The sequence below is a fragment of the Scyliorhinus canicula genome, chromosome 1 (genome assembly GCF_902713615.1).
Source record: "Scyliorhinus canicula chromosome 1, sScyCan1.1, whole genome shotgun sequence".
Classification (NCBI taxonomy): Eukaryota; Metazoa; Chordata; class Chondrichthyes; order Carcharhiniformes; family Scyliorhinidae; genus Scyliorhinus; species Scyliorhinus canicula.
In genome coordinates this window covers 131,185,017-131,198,392 of record NC_052146.1, presented here as the reverse complement: position 1 = coordinate 131,198,392, position 13,376 = coordinate 131,185,017, and the positions used below count along the sequence as shown (strand labels likewise).

Genomic DNA, 13,376 nt, shown 5'->3' with positions numbered 1-13,376 from the left:
AAACACAGGGAGAATGTGCCAATTCACACGGACAGTGACCCAGAGCCGGGATCGAACCTGGGACCTCAGCGCCGTGAGGCAGCTGTGCTAACCACTGCACCACCATGCTGTTGTGCACCATCAATATTACCTTCGTCCTGCATGAGTAATTCATGTCAATCCAGAGCATCATGGAGTGAATGTTATCTGCGCAGTCATTCAAGGGAACACCCAAAGCACAGGGAGAGGAAAAATAATATCTTGAGACCTGTAAATGGTGCCATTGAGAATTTGTGCAATCACTTACAGGAATCTGATACTGCTGGATATGACAGGATGGGTAATCGGCAGAATTCGCTCTCTAAACTGTTCCACTCGCGCTCTTTCCTCCTTTCCAATGCTTCTTAAAAGCCGCATTGTTGGCTAAGATTTTGGTACTCCACTCCAATTTCTCATATGTCTCAGTGTCAAATTTTGCTTTTTGATGCGTCTGTGGAACACCTTAGGACGTTTTATTAAGTTATTGGTGCCATATAAACACAAGCTGTTGCTGATGTAGATTACTAGTGGCTCTACTGGAGTTTAGGGAGAAGAATCTAATGAGTTAGCAGCATAACATAGAGCAGTAGCCATATTGGATCTTGAGATGTATAACAAAATGCATACAGACGTCAGGTTAAAGGCACAGTTATGGCCACAACTGGCAGATTGTTTACAATTCTAATCAATGGAGTACAAAATGATCCGGGTTTTGAAAACAATGCAGATTTGGACAAACATAAAAGGTGCTTAAATTATGGTATCTGAGCTACAAGAAGAAGTTCAAGCACCAGAGATGATTTACATTGGAAGGAGGAAGGCTTCAGGCAAATATTGAAATGAAAAAAAAATGAAATGAAAATCGCTTATTGTCACAAATAGGCTTCAAATGAAGTTGCTGTGAAAAGCCCCTCGTCGCCACATTCCAGCACCTGTTCGGGGAGGCTGGTACGGGAATTGAACCTGTGCTGCTGGCCTGCCTTGGTCTGCTTTAAAAGGCAGCTATTTAGCCCTGTGCTAAACCAGCCCCTATGTTATTACTGAAAATGTTGAAAGGACAGACCCCGAATGATATTTTCAACATTGGACAAACTCTCAAACCAGGGAAAATGGGTTCAAGATTGGAAGACAAAAAGTGTAGTGACAAGTTAGATTTACTTCCTTGACGCAGAAGGTGATGAATAAGTGGGACACAGTACTAGGAAGCTTTAACAGAAGATTGGATAGATATTTGTGCAAGTTGGTGATTCAGAGGAACTGTTTTTTGGGACCAGCCCTGTGGACTATGGAATCTTTTTGCAGGGCTCTTTCTTTGTGTGTTCAATTTCATGACTGCCATTAATACAGAGCAGAACTTTGGGCCAGCGCGTTAAGAATTTGTCCATGGCTGAAGAAGTATTCTAAGTTCTGTTGCTTTCAAGGCATTTATTCGTGGAATATTTTCTATTTTCAACAATTAGACATTTCAAGCTTCTCAACTCAGAAAAATTCAACAGAGATAAAATTGAACTTCAACAGGGGTACCAAAGTAGGTGACAGTGGATCGACCACATGGTATACTCCACATGAGTTTATATCCATTAACCTCACTGATATGATAATTCTGTCAATAATATGAAGGATTGTCAGATTGGTGACATACCGACTGTGGATTATAAAATACTCTTGTTACAAGACCTTAAGACAAAACTGGTCCAGTTCTGGCCAATGGTCAGAGTTGCACATGTATGGTCCTGTTTGTATGTAAAATGTTACTGCAAAATTCACTTGGATATTACTGGTTGCAATCTAACACATATTGTGATTGGTAATACTTTGTATTGATCATTGTTTTCACAGAGGAAAATAATTGATACGTTTCCTAATCAGTTTTACTCGATTTATGTGTTTCCGACTATTCATAAGAACCGCCCAACTCCCAAAGACAGACAGACAGAAAGAAAGAAAGTGCTTAGTTTCACAACTCCTAGCACAGTGGTTAGCACTGTTGCTTCTCAGCACCAGGTTCCCAGGTTCAATTCCTGGCTTGAGTCACTGTCGGTGTGGAGTCTGCACGTTCTCCCTGTGTCTGCGTGGGTTTCCTCCGGGTACTCCGGTTCCCTCCCACAAGTATCAAAAGACGTGCTGTTAGGCAATTTGGACATTCCGAATTCTCCCTCTGTGTACCCGAACAGGCGCCGGAATGTGGCGACTAGGGGCTTTTCACGGTAACTTTATTACAGTGTTAATGTAAGCTTACTTGTGACAATAAAGATTATTATTATTATTATCAACTCAGGATTGTACTGAGGGTCAGTCTAGGTTATTTAAACCCCTGGAATGGATCTTGAACCTGAGCATTTTCATTTGATATGAAATTTACATATTGTAATGATAAAAAATGAAATGAAAAATTTCAGGAAAATAAAAATAATGTATTCTTTTAAAGATTTCTTTAATTTTTGATCTGCCATATATCATTGACTTGGCCTGAACTGGCTAGCTTAGTTGGCTGGACGGCTGGTTCATGATGCGGAGCAAAGCCAACAGCGCAAGTTCAATTCCTATACCAGCTGAGGTTATTCATGAAGCCCCCATCTTCTCAACCCTGTCTCTTGCCTGACATGTAGTGACCCTCAGGTTAAATCACCATCAGTCAGCTTGTTCTCAAAATAATGGGAGAGCAGCCTTTGGTCCTCGGAGCCTATGGTGATTTCAGTTCACTGCAGTATAGCAGGAATTCTGTTTCACCCTGATCAGTTAAGCACAGTCACTATATTATTCAGAAGATTGTACAGTAGAAGACTTCAGTGGCAAGCTGTGGTACATGTGACAATAAATCAAATCAAATCAAAAGAGATCATAGTCTCATCAGCAAAGAATTCTCCGAGAATGCTCTGGTTTACTCTAGTTTGTAAAATTATCATGAAGATAGTGTCCTTAAAAGTGTGCCCCATTACTGATATAGTGGTCATGTTACTGCTGCTCCTCCTTTGCCAAAGCATGGGGGGGGGGGGGGGGGGGCACGTTAGCACAGTTGCTTCACAGTTCCAGGGTCCCAGGTTCGATTCCCGGCTTGGCTCACTGTCTGTGTGGTGTTTGCACTTTCTCCCTGTGTCTGTGTGGGTTTCCTCCGGGTGCTCCGGTTTCCCCCCACAATCCAAAGGTGTGCAGGTTAGGTGGATTGGCCATGCTAAATTGCCCCTTAGTGTCCAAAAAGGTTAGGTGGGGTTACTGGGTTACGGGGATGGGGTGGATGTGTGGATTTAGGTAGGGTGCTCTTTCCAAGGGCCGGTGCAGACTCGATGGGCCGAATGGCATCCTTCTGTACTGTAAATTCTATGATCCCCACCCCCCAACGCCTTCCTCCCCTCCCCCGACAATTGTGCGTGTTTCTGGGGGTGTGTGTTTGTGAGTGTGCGTTTTTCAAAATTAATTTATGAGATGTGGGCATTGCTGGTTTGGCCAGCATTTATTGCCCATCCCCCAGTTGCCCATCAGAAGGTGGTGGTGAGTTGCCCTCTTGAACTGCTCCAGTCCCTGAGGTGTAAGTACACCCACAGTGCTGTTAGGGAGGCAGCCCCAGGATTTTGACCCAGCGACAGTGAAGGAATGGCGATATATTTCCAAGTTAGGGAGGTGAGTGAATTGGAGGGGAAGCTCCAGGTGGTTGGGTTCCCAGGTAACTATTGCTCTTGCCCTTCTAGATGGTAGTAGTTATGGATTTGGAACGTGCTGCTAAAGTAACCTTGGTGAGTTCCTGCAGTGCATCTTGTAGATGGTACACACGGCTGCCATTGTTTATCGGCGGTGGAGGAATTGAATGTTTGTGGAAGGGGCAGCAATCACGTATGCTGCTTTGACCTGGATGGTGTTGAGCTTCTTGAGTGCTGGTGGAGCTGTACTTATCCAGGCAAGTGGAGAGTATTCCATCACACTCCTGACTTGTGCCTTGCAGATGGTGGACAGACTTTGGGTGATCAGGAAGGGAGTTTAATTGATGTAGGATTCCTCGCCTTTGACCTACCCTGGTAGCCACAGTATTAATGTGGCTAGTCTCGTTGTTTCTGATCAATAGTAAGCCCCAGGATGTTGATTGTGGGGGATTCAGCGATGGTAATACCATTGAATGTTAAGGGGTGATGGTTAGATCCTCTCTTGTAGGCGATGGTCATTGTCTGGCACTTGTGTGGCGCGAATGCAACTTTCCACTTGTCAGCCCAAGCCTGCACATTGTCCAGATCTGGCTGTATTTGGACATGGGCCGCTTCATTATCTGAGGAGTTGCGAATGGTGCTGAACATTGTGCAGTCATCCGCAAACATCCCCACTTCTGACCTTGTGATGGAAGGGAGGTCATTGTTGAAGCAGCTGAAGATGGTTGGGCCCAGGACATTACCCTGAGGAACTCTGGCAGTGATGTCTGGGAGCTGAAATGATTGACCTCCAACCGTCACAACCATCTTCCTTTATGGTTGGTGTGACTCCAACCAGCGGAGAGTTTCCCCCCTGATTCCCATTGACATCAGTTTAGCTAATGCTCCTTGATGCCATATTTTGTCAAATGCTTTCTTGATGTCAAGGGCTGTCACTCTCACCTCACCTCTGGCATTCAGCACCCTTGTCCATGTTTGTACCAAGGCTGTAATGAAGTCAGGAGCCGAGTGACCCTGGCAGAACCCAAACTGAGCGTCCGTCAGCAGGTTATTGGTGAGTAGGTACCGCTTGATAGCACTGTTAATGACTCCTGCCATCACTTTGCTGATCATGGAGAGTAGACTGATAGGCAGTTATTTGGCTGGGTTGGATTTGTCTTGTTCCTTTTTTTCCAAAATATTTTTTTATTCTCCTTTTTCACATTTTCTTCCAAATTTACACCCAACAATAAACAATAATTAATAATCAGTAACGAATGTAATGTAAATCCCCACAGCAATAACAACGATCCCATCCTCCCACCAAACCCCCAAACATTAGCCTACATGTTAACATAAACAAATGACAAAAAGGAATCAGGAATCACCCAAAGTCACCATTAACACATACAGTCCTTCTCCCCCCAACCCTCCCAGACCCCAACCCCCCTAATGTCCGATGTGATCCAATTCTCGAAAGTGCATAATGAATAACACCCATGAATTGTAGAACCCCTCCATCCTTCCTCTCAGTTCAAATTTGACCTTTTCAAGCATCAAGAATTCCAACAAGTCCCCGCGCCACGCCAGGGCACAGGGTGGAGAGGTTGATCTCCACCCTAACAGGATCCGCCTTCGGGCGATCAACGAGGCGAAGGCTACAACATCTGCCTCCGCGCCCGTTTCCAACCCCAGCTGGTCCGACCCCGAATATGGCGTCCCGAGGGCCCGGGTCCAGTTTCACGTGCACCACTTCAGAGATTACTCTAAACACCTCCTTCCAGTAATCTTCCAGCTTTGGACAGGACCAAAACATATGAACGTGGTTTGCGGGGGTTCTACCCCCTCAAAGAGCCAGCTCATCCTCGCCCTTGTAAGGTGCGCTCTCTACACCACCTTCAGCTGTATCGGCTCAACATTTGTCTTATTCCTTGTGTACCGGAATCACCTGGGCAATTTTCCACATTGCAGGGTAGTTGCTGGAACAGCTTGGCTAGGGTTGCGGCAAGTTCTGGCACACAAACCTTCAGTACTATTGCCGGAATGCCTGGTGACGCAGTGGTTAGCACTGCTGCCTAGGGCGCTGAGGTCTTGAGTTCGATCCTGTGTCTATATGGAATTTGCACGTTCTCCCCCATAACCCAAAGATGTGCAGGTTAGGTAGATTGGCCACGCTAAATTGCCCCTTAATTGGAAAAAAAAATGGGGACTCTAAATTTTTTTTTTTACATTCCCGAAACAGCAGGCAGGGTGCTCCGTTTGGGAGACTATGGGCTGGATTCTCTGTTCCTGAGACTATGGGTTGATGCTGGGGCAGGATTCGTGGATTTTCACGACAGCAAAACTGCGTACCAAACCTGGCCCGATTCAGCGACTGTGGAGGGGCTAGCACTGGCGTCACGTGGAACACAATCGATTCCAATAAGAAACAGTGCGAGATTCGCCGGGTCCATGATTGACACTCAGGAGGCTGACAAGCTGCAGCGCATATACCCATTTTGTTCCCCACACACTCATTTCAGCCGACAAGGTGGCACTGGTTACGCTGGAGTGCACCCATCCGACTGATGGGTTGGCTGGGGCCAGAGGGTACCTAGGGGAGTGCTCTGGCGGTGGACACCTATAAGACCCGTGGCCCTAAGTTCACAGCGGCGTGTGTAGCTGCATGGCTGCATTGCTGGCTGCGGCAATGGTGTTCTATGCCCATCCACACCGACCCCACAGCCCACCTCCTGGCCACTCCATGCTAGTCCCCCCGGCCCTGGCAGAATGCTCCGGGCAGTGGCACAATTGTCAGCAAACTGTGGCGATGTTGGACACTTTCTGTACCTCCTCTCTTTCCCCCAGCAACCATGACTTCCGGTTTCACGATTTTTAAAAGCACAAGTGAACCGCACTATCAGGAACTCGGCCCATCGGAGGCGGAGAATCGTGGAGGCCCCAAAGAATACCAGGTCAGGCTCGCTGATGACATACAAACGGTGTCTACTGTACGTGCTTTCCACATCGCATTGACACCACTGTTGAGGTGCCGGAGAATTGAGAGTTTTTATTTATTTATTTATTTATTTTTTAAATTTAGATTTCCCAATTATTTTTTCCAATTAAGGGGCAATTTAGCATGGCCAATCCACCTACTCTGCACATTTTTGGGTTGTGGGGGCGAAACCCACGCAGACACGGGGAGAATGTGCAAACTCCACACGGACAGTGACCCAGAGCCAGGATCGAACCTGGGACCTCAGCGCCGTGAGGCGGTTGTGCTAACCACTAGGCCACCGTGCTGCCCTGAGAATTGAGAGTTGGCGTCAAATCGGCATCGATTTTGGCATTTGGAACCTTTTCTCCACCCAATCGTGTTTCCCAATTTTGGTGTTAGAAAACGGAGAATCCCGCCATATTTTTTCTGCCGGAGCTGAATTGCATCTGGTTTGCACTAGCGCTACGAGCGGCACCAGAAGTGATTCACTCTCCCTTGCCAAACAAATTTATGCATGGTGGGGATCGCGAGGGATTTTGTTGCGAATCCTACTAATGGGCCACCATTTTGAGTGGTGACCCTCTACCGAGGTCTGGCGGCTGGCCATCCTCCCCGACAACTCAAATTCTGCACTCAAAGCTGACAAGTAGGGGCATCCTCCATGCCCCCAACCACAGCAGGAATTGCTTTGTCACCCCCCCCCCCCCATACAGTACACACGCTTGAGGCTGACCCGACCCCCCCATCAGAGACCTTCCATCAGACCTCCCATTGGACCACCCCATCTGACCATCCCACCAGACCACCCCCCCACCAGAGAACACCCATATCAGAAACCCCCGCCAGAGGACCCCCATATCAGACACCCACCCAGACCCCCCTCACCAGAGACCCCCACCAGGGGATCCTCATATCAGAAATCTCTACCAGAGGTCACTCATATCAGAGAACCCGTCACAGGGGAAACTCCATATCAGAGAACCCCTCCATAACAGGGAAATTCCCACATCAGAGACCACGGTCATAACCCTTCATAACAGAGAACTCCCCATAACAGAGACCTCCCGCATAAGACAGACCTCCCCGTCTCAGAGTACCGGTCCAGGTCCATAACAGAGAACCCCCCCCTCACCCCATAACAGGAGCCTCTCCCATAACAGGGACCACATTCATAACAAGGACTACCCCGATAACTGAAATGACCCCCCCCCCCATCAGTCACCCCTCCCTGGAAGCTAAATAGCTTTCCATGCGACTTCCGGTGGCAGCCATGGAGGAGTTGGTCGCACATTTGATAGCTCCCGTCTGTGACAGACATTTGGACCTTTGTCCCGTATTTTTCCAGATTTTATGGGATAAATCGGTGAAGAGTGGAACAGTGAGGAGAAATCCCCCTCCGGTGTATGGAGAATTGGACCAGAAGTGGCCGTGTGAGAAGACAAAGTCCTATAAGGAAGACGAGAGCAGATCTGGTAACACAGGAAAGCATGGCGAAGAGCAAGGGCCGCGGGGAGACGGCACAGTGGTCGACGGAGCAGCTGGTGAAGTTTTTCGAAGATTGTTTCGCCAAGCTGAAGAAGGACTCGCTGGACTCAATTAAGGCTTCGATTGATCAAGTTGTGCAGAATCAAGAGACCCAAGGGAGAGCGATCCAGGTAGAGATGATGAATGACCACCAGAAAAGAATGCAGGAGATGCTGAAGGACCAGGAGAACAGGTCCAGGGGGCAGAATCTTAGAACTGTCAGCCTCCCTGAAGGCAGTGAGGGATCGGATGCAAGGGCTTATGTGATGGACCTGTTGGTGAAGTTGATGGGGGCTGAGGTGTTCCCTCGGCCCCTGGAAGTGGATAGACCGCACAGAGCCCTGGCGAAGAAGCCCCGAGCGAACGAGCCGCTGAGGGCCATGGTGGTTCGCTTTCACTGTTTCCTGGACAAGGAACACGTTCTGCGGTGGGACAAGATGCAACGGAGCAGCAAATGGGAGAACTGTGAGCTACGCATTTATGAGGACCTGGTGTGGATCTGGCCAAGAGGTGAGCTGGGTTTAATCAGGCAAAAACAGCCATCTTTAAGAAAGGAGTGAAGTTTGGATGCTGTACCCAGCCCGTCTGTGGGTCACACATGAGGAACGGGACTTCTACTTTGAAACACCAGATGAAGTATGGACTTTTATTAAAGAAAAGAGGCTGGAGGTGAATTAAAAGACACTGAAGCCTTGGAGAAGTACTGTGTCGGTGATTTGTTGTGCTGGGTTGTATAAATATAAGTAGTGCTATGTGTAATAAGGGGCTGTTTGGAGGGCTAAAGGTAACTTTGTCTTGCATGGAGCCAGTTAGAGGTGAGATGGGCTTTGGGGTTGGTTCTGTTTTTTGGGTGATTATTTTTCTAAAGTGACTGTTTCTTCACTGTTTTTTTCTGATGTTTGTTTACTGGGGAATGTGATGCTTTTAAAATGTTTGTCCATGTGGGGGGAGAGTGGTGAGAACAATGGGGAGACAGACTGCTTGGTGCCAGGGGCGGGCGCTATCAAGTCAGCGTGGGTCAGCTGATGCTCGGAAGCGCAATGGGGGGTGAGCAGGTGTTAAGCTGGAGCTTGACTTGGGGGGTTGGGTTTCTAGTGTTGTTGCTGGGGAAGAGGGAGAGGGGGGGAGCTGCTTTGCTGAGAGGGGAGGAACTGTTACTAGGGGACAAATGGGGGGTCGGTAATGCCGGCTGCCCGAGGGGGGCTCGAGGAGGTGGAGGTGAGCTAGAGGCTGGCCTAAAGAGGGTGATGGCTAGTTGGCAGGGGGATGGGGGAGGGGGGGTGCTGGAAGCCCCCTGACCAGGCTGACTACATAGAATGTCAGAGGGTTGAATGGGCCAGTCAAGAGGGCTCGCGTGTTTGCGCATTTGAGCGGGCTGAAGGCGGATGTGGCAATGCCACAAGACACCTAAAGGTTATAGACCAGACGAGATTGAGAAAGGGGTGGGTCAGCCAAGTATTCCACTCAGGGCTGGACCCAAAGACCAGGGGGGTAGCGATCTTGATCAGCAAACAAGTGGCATTCAAGGCAGGGAAAATCATGTCAGACAAGGCGGGTAGGTACATAATGTTGAGTGGGAACCTGGAGGGGGTGCGGGTAGTCCTCGTGAATATATATGCTCTGAATTGGGACGGCGTGGAATTTATGAGGCGGGTTTTAGGTAAGACCCCAGACTTAGTGTCACATACCCTGATCATGGGAGGGGACTTCAACACAGTCATTGATCCGGAATTGGACCGGTCAAAACTCAGGACAGGGCGGAAGCCGGCTGCGGCAAAGGAATTGAAAGGGTTTATGGAACAGATGTGGGGAGTAGACCCATGGACATTTGCACGGCCAAAGGCGAAGGAGTTTTCTTTTTCTCACATGTCCACAAGGTATATTCTCGCATCGACTTTTTTGTTCTGAGCAGGGCACTAATACTGGAGGTGATGGATACAGTGTACTCAGCAATCACAGTGTCGGACCATGCCCTCACTGGGTGGATCTACGGGTTAGTGTGGAGAGAGGACAACGCCCGCTGTGGAGACTGGATGTGGGGTTGCTAGCAAATGAAGTAATCTGTGGGCGGGTTAACAAGTTCATCCAGAACTACCTGGAAGCAAATGATACGGGGGAGGTCTCCACAGCGACGGTTTGGGAAGCTTTGAAGGCAGTAGTCAGAGGGGAATTAATCTCGATATGGGCCCAAGAGAAAAGTCGAACCGGCTGAGAGGGATAGATTAGTGGAGGAGATACTCCAGGTGAACAAGAGATTCTCTGAGGCCCCGGACGCGGGGCTATTGAGGGAGTGGCGGAGGTTACAGGCGGTGTTTGGGCTGTTGACCAAAGGGGAAAGCGGTGGAACAGTTGAGGAAGGCAAGGGGGGCGATTTATGAGTACGGGGAAAAGGCTATCAGAATGTTGCCGCACCAGCTCAGGAAAAGGGAGGCAGCCAGGGAGATAGGTAAAGTAAAGAGTAGAGGCGGGAATACTGTCCTGGACCCAGCGGGGGTGAACGAGGTGTTTAAGGGCTTCTATAGTAAATTTAATGAGTCGGAACCCCCGGCTGGGGTGGAGTGGATGAGGCCATTTCTGGATCAGTTGAGGTTCCCGAGGGTAGATGAGGATCTGGTGGAAGGGCTGGGAGCCCCAATTGAGATTGAGGAAATAATCAAGGGGCTGGAGGGCATGCAGTTGGGCAAGGCCCCGGGGCCTGACGGCTACCCGGTGGAATTCTATAAGATGTTTTCAGAGATATTGAGCCCACTACCGGTGAGGAGATTTAATGAAGCAAGAGAGAAGGGAGTCATCCCCTCAATAACGTCGCAGGCCTTGATTTCATTGATCCTGAAACGGGAGAAGGATCTGGAGCTGCTGAGTTGGCAAAGGGCAGGAATTAGAAGGATGGGGGATCTATTTATAGATGGAGCTTTTCCAGCTTGAAAGCCTTGGAGGATAAATTTGAATTGCCAGCAGGGTGCGAGACTTCCTGAGAAAGCAGGTTCCGGCCTTTCTGCTGCTGCCGCCATGGGGGATACAGGATAGAGTAGTCTCCAGTACCTGGGTGGGAGAGGGGAAGGTTTCAGATATTTACCAGGAGCTTTCGGAGGCGGAGGAAACTCCAGTGGAGGAGCTTAAGGGCAAGTGGGAGGACGAGCTAGGAGGAGAGATAGAGGCGGGTCTATGAGCTGATGCCCTAAGCAGGGTTAATATCTCCTCATCGTGTGCCAGGCTCAGCCTGATACAATTTAAGGTAGTCCACCAGGCACACATGACAGCGGCTAGGATGAGCAGGTTTATCGGGGTAGAGGATAGGGGTGTGAGGTGTGCGGGAAGCCCAGCAAATCATGTCCACATGTTTTGGGCATGCCCAAAGCTTGGAGGGTTTTGGCAGGGTTTTGCTGAGGTAATGTCCACGGTGCTAAAAACACGGGTGGTGCCGAGTCCGGAGGTAGCGATGTTTGGAGTGTCGGAAGAGCCGGGAGTTCAGGGGGTGAAAGAGGCCGACGTCTTGGCCTTTGCCTCCCTGGTAGCCCGGAGACGGATCTTGTTAATGTGGAGGGACTCGAAGCTCCCAAGTGTAGACACCTGGGTTAGTGACATGGTTGGGTTTCTCAGTCTCGAGAAAATAAAGTTCGCCTTAAGAGGGTCAATTGGCGGGTTCACCCGGAGGTGGCAGCCGTTCGTCAACTTTCTTGGGGAAAATGAAAATGTCAGCAGATGCAGTATTGGTTGGGGTTTGTGAAGATTAAGATGGGGGGGGGGGGGGGAATGTTTATTATACCATGTTGATGCCATTGTCTATGCTATATTTAAAAAAAATTTCAAATAGCTTAATAAAAATATTTTTTTTTAAAAAGCTTTCAATGCAGAAAAAAAGAAAAACATAATTGCTTTTCCACTCACCTGCTTTTGTAGTCTGTGCAAACTTTGCCACATCTAGCTATGATTAGACGCCATGACCATATCAAAAGCAGTTAAGTGCGTTCTGCTGAGAAAAAAAGGAAATGAAAGCACTTAACACCTTGTTGTTTGTAAACATTGTGGTTAGGTTCAAAGCAGGCGACTTGAGATGCATTCAAGCATGAAGGGAAATGGAAAAAAAACAATCCAGACCTGTGGTTGTCTGGAAGCTGTCAATTAAACCCTACTAAAATCTATTTCTCTTTGCAGTGCCTTGCATCTGAGGGGGTTTAAAGCATTGTGATGTGTTACAACTCCTGCTTTCTTGACATTTGTCTGAGGCAGCAGGTGTAAAGGACAGCAATGCTTTTTTTCACTGTTTCTGCCTGAACTGCTCTTTTGCTTCCAGCCAGGGGTGAGTTGTGGGGGAGGGGGGGGGGGCACAGGGGCACTCTCTGTTATTGGAGGTTCTCTGATATGGGGGGTCTTTCATTTGGGGTTCTTTGTTGGGGGGTTTCTCTGTTGGAGGGGATCTCTGACATGTTTGGTCTCTAATAGGGAATCTCTGTTCTGGGTGTGGTTCTATGATATTGGGGGGGTCTCTGGTGAGTGTCCCTGGTGAGGGTCGCTGATGGGGGGTCTAGTGGCGGTATCTCATGGGTGTGTCTGTTGGGGATCTCTGGTGGGGGTCTCTGATTGGGGGTCTGGGGCTGTAGTGGGTAGGATTTGCATTTTGAGGGGGAGGGGCCTCCAATGGACTTTCGGGCATCTACCATAAATATTTATGTCTTTGGCCCACTGGGAAGTCCACCCTGTCAGGCCCATGCTGGCAAATGCTTGGACCACGTGATGCCCACCCCAGAGGGCCGGAAAATCATGGAGGCATGGAGAATCCAGTGTCTAGTCCGTTAATAGGATCCTACCTCTGGCGCGGGCGTGAACCTTGATGTCGCCGCCAGCGGGGGACCGGAGCATTGGAAACGGATAGGCAGGGGCACCAATCCCGTTTTTTCCCTGCCACATCAGGAACTCCACTACCGGCTGGGGCAGTGGAGAATCCAGCCCAGCGTTTCCAAAACAGATGAACTGGTTATACAGTTCACTGATATTTGGTGGGCTCTTACTGTGTGAAAGTTGGCTGCTGTATTTTCTCTACATCTCCACATCTTTTCTCTGCGTAACAACAATGACTCCACTTCAAAATAATTAATTGGCTGTGAGGAGCTCTGGGCATCCTGAGGATATAAAGATACTCTTCTAAATGATACAAGTTTAGGCAACATTAACCCTGTTCCCAGTAGGTTAAATTTACAACGTGAAATTGGCAATAATTAGAATTGATTTAGTTTATGGCC

The 13,376-nt window shown here is 48.7% G+C and overlaps 1 protein-coding gene across 1 annotated transcript in view; it reads right to left on the bottom strand.

Annotated features, from left to right (window-relative positions):
• The window catches only part of LOC119977600 (endogenous retrovirus group PABLB member 1 Env polyprotein-like), a 53,523-nt gene extending 41,429 nt beyond the window's left edge, over nt 1-12,094 (bottom strand). The window contains exon 1 of the mRNA XM_038818727.1: nt 12,025-12,094. The gene's annotated coding sequence lies outside the window, so the exon portion shown is untranslated. The remainder of the gene's footprint in view (nt 1-12,024) is intronic.
• Between the last annotated feature and the right edge of the window lie 1,282 nt (nt 12,095-13,376).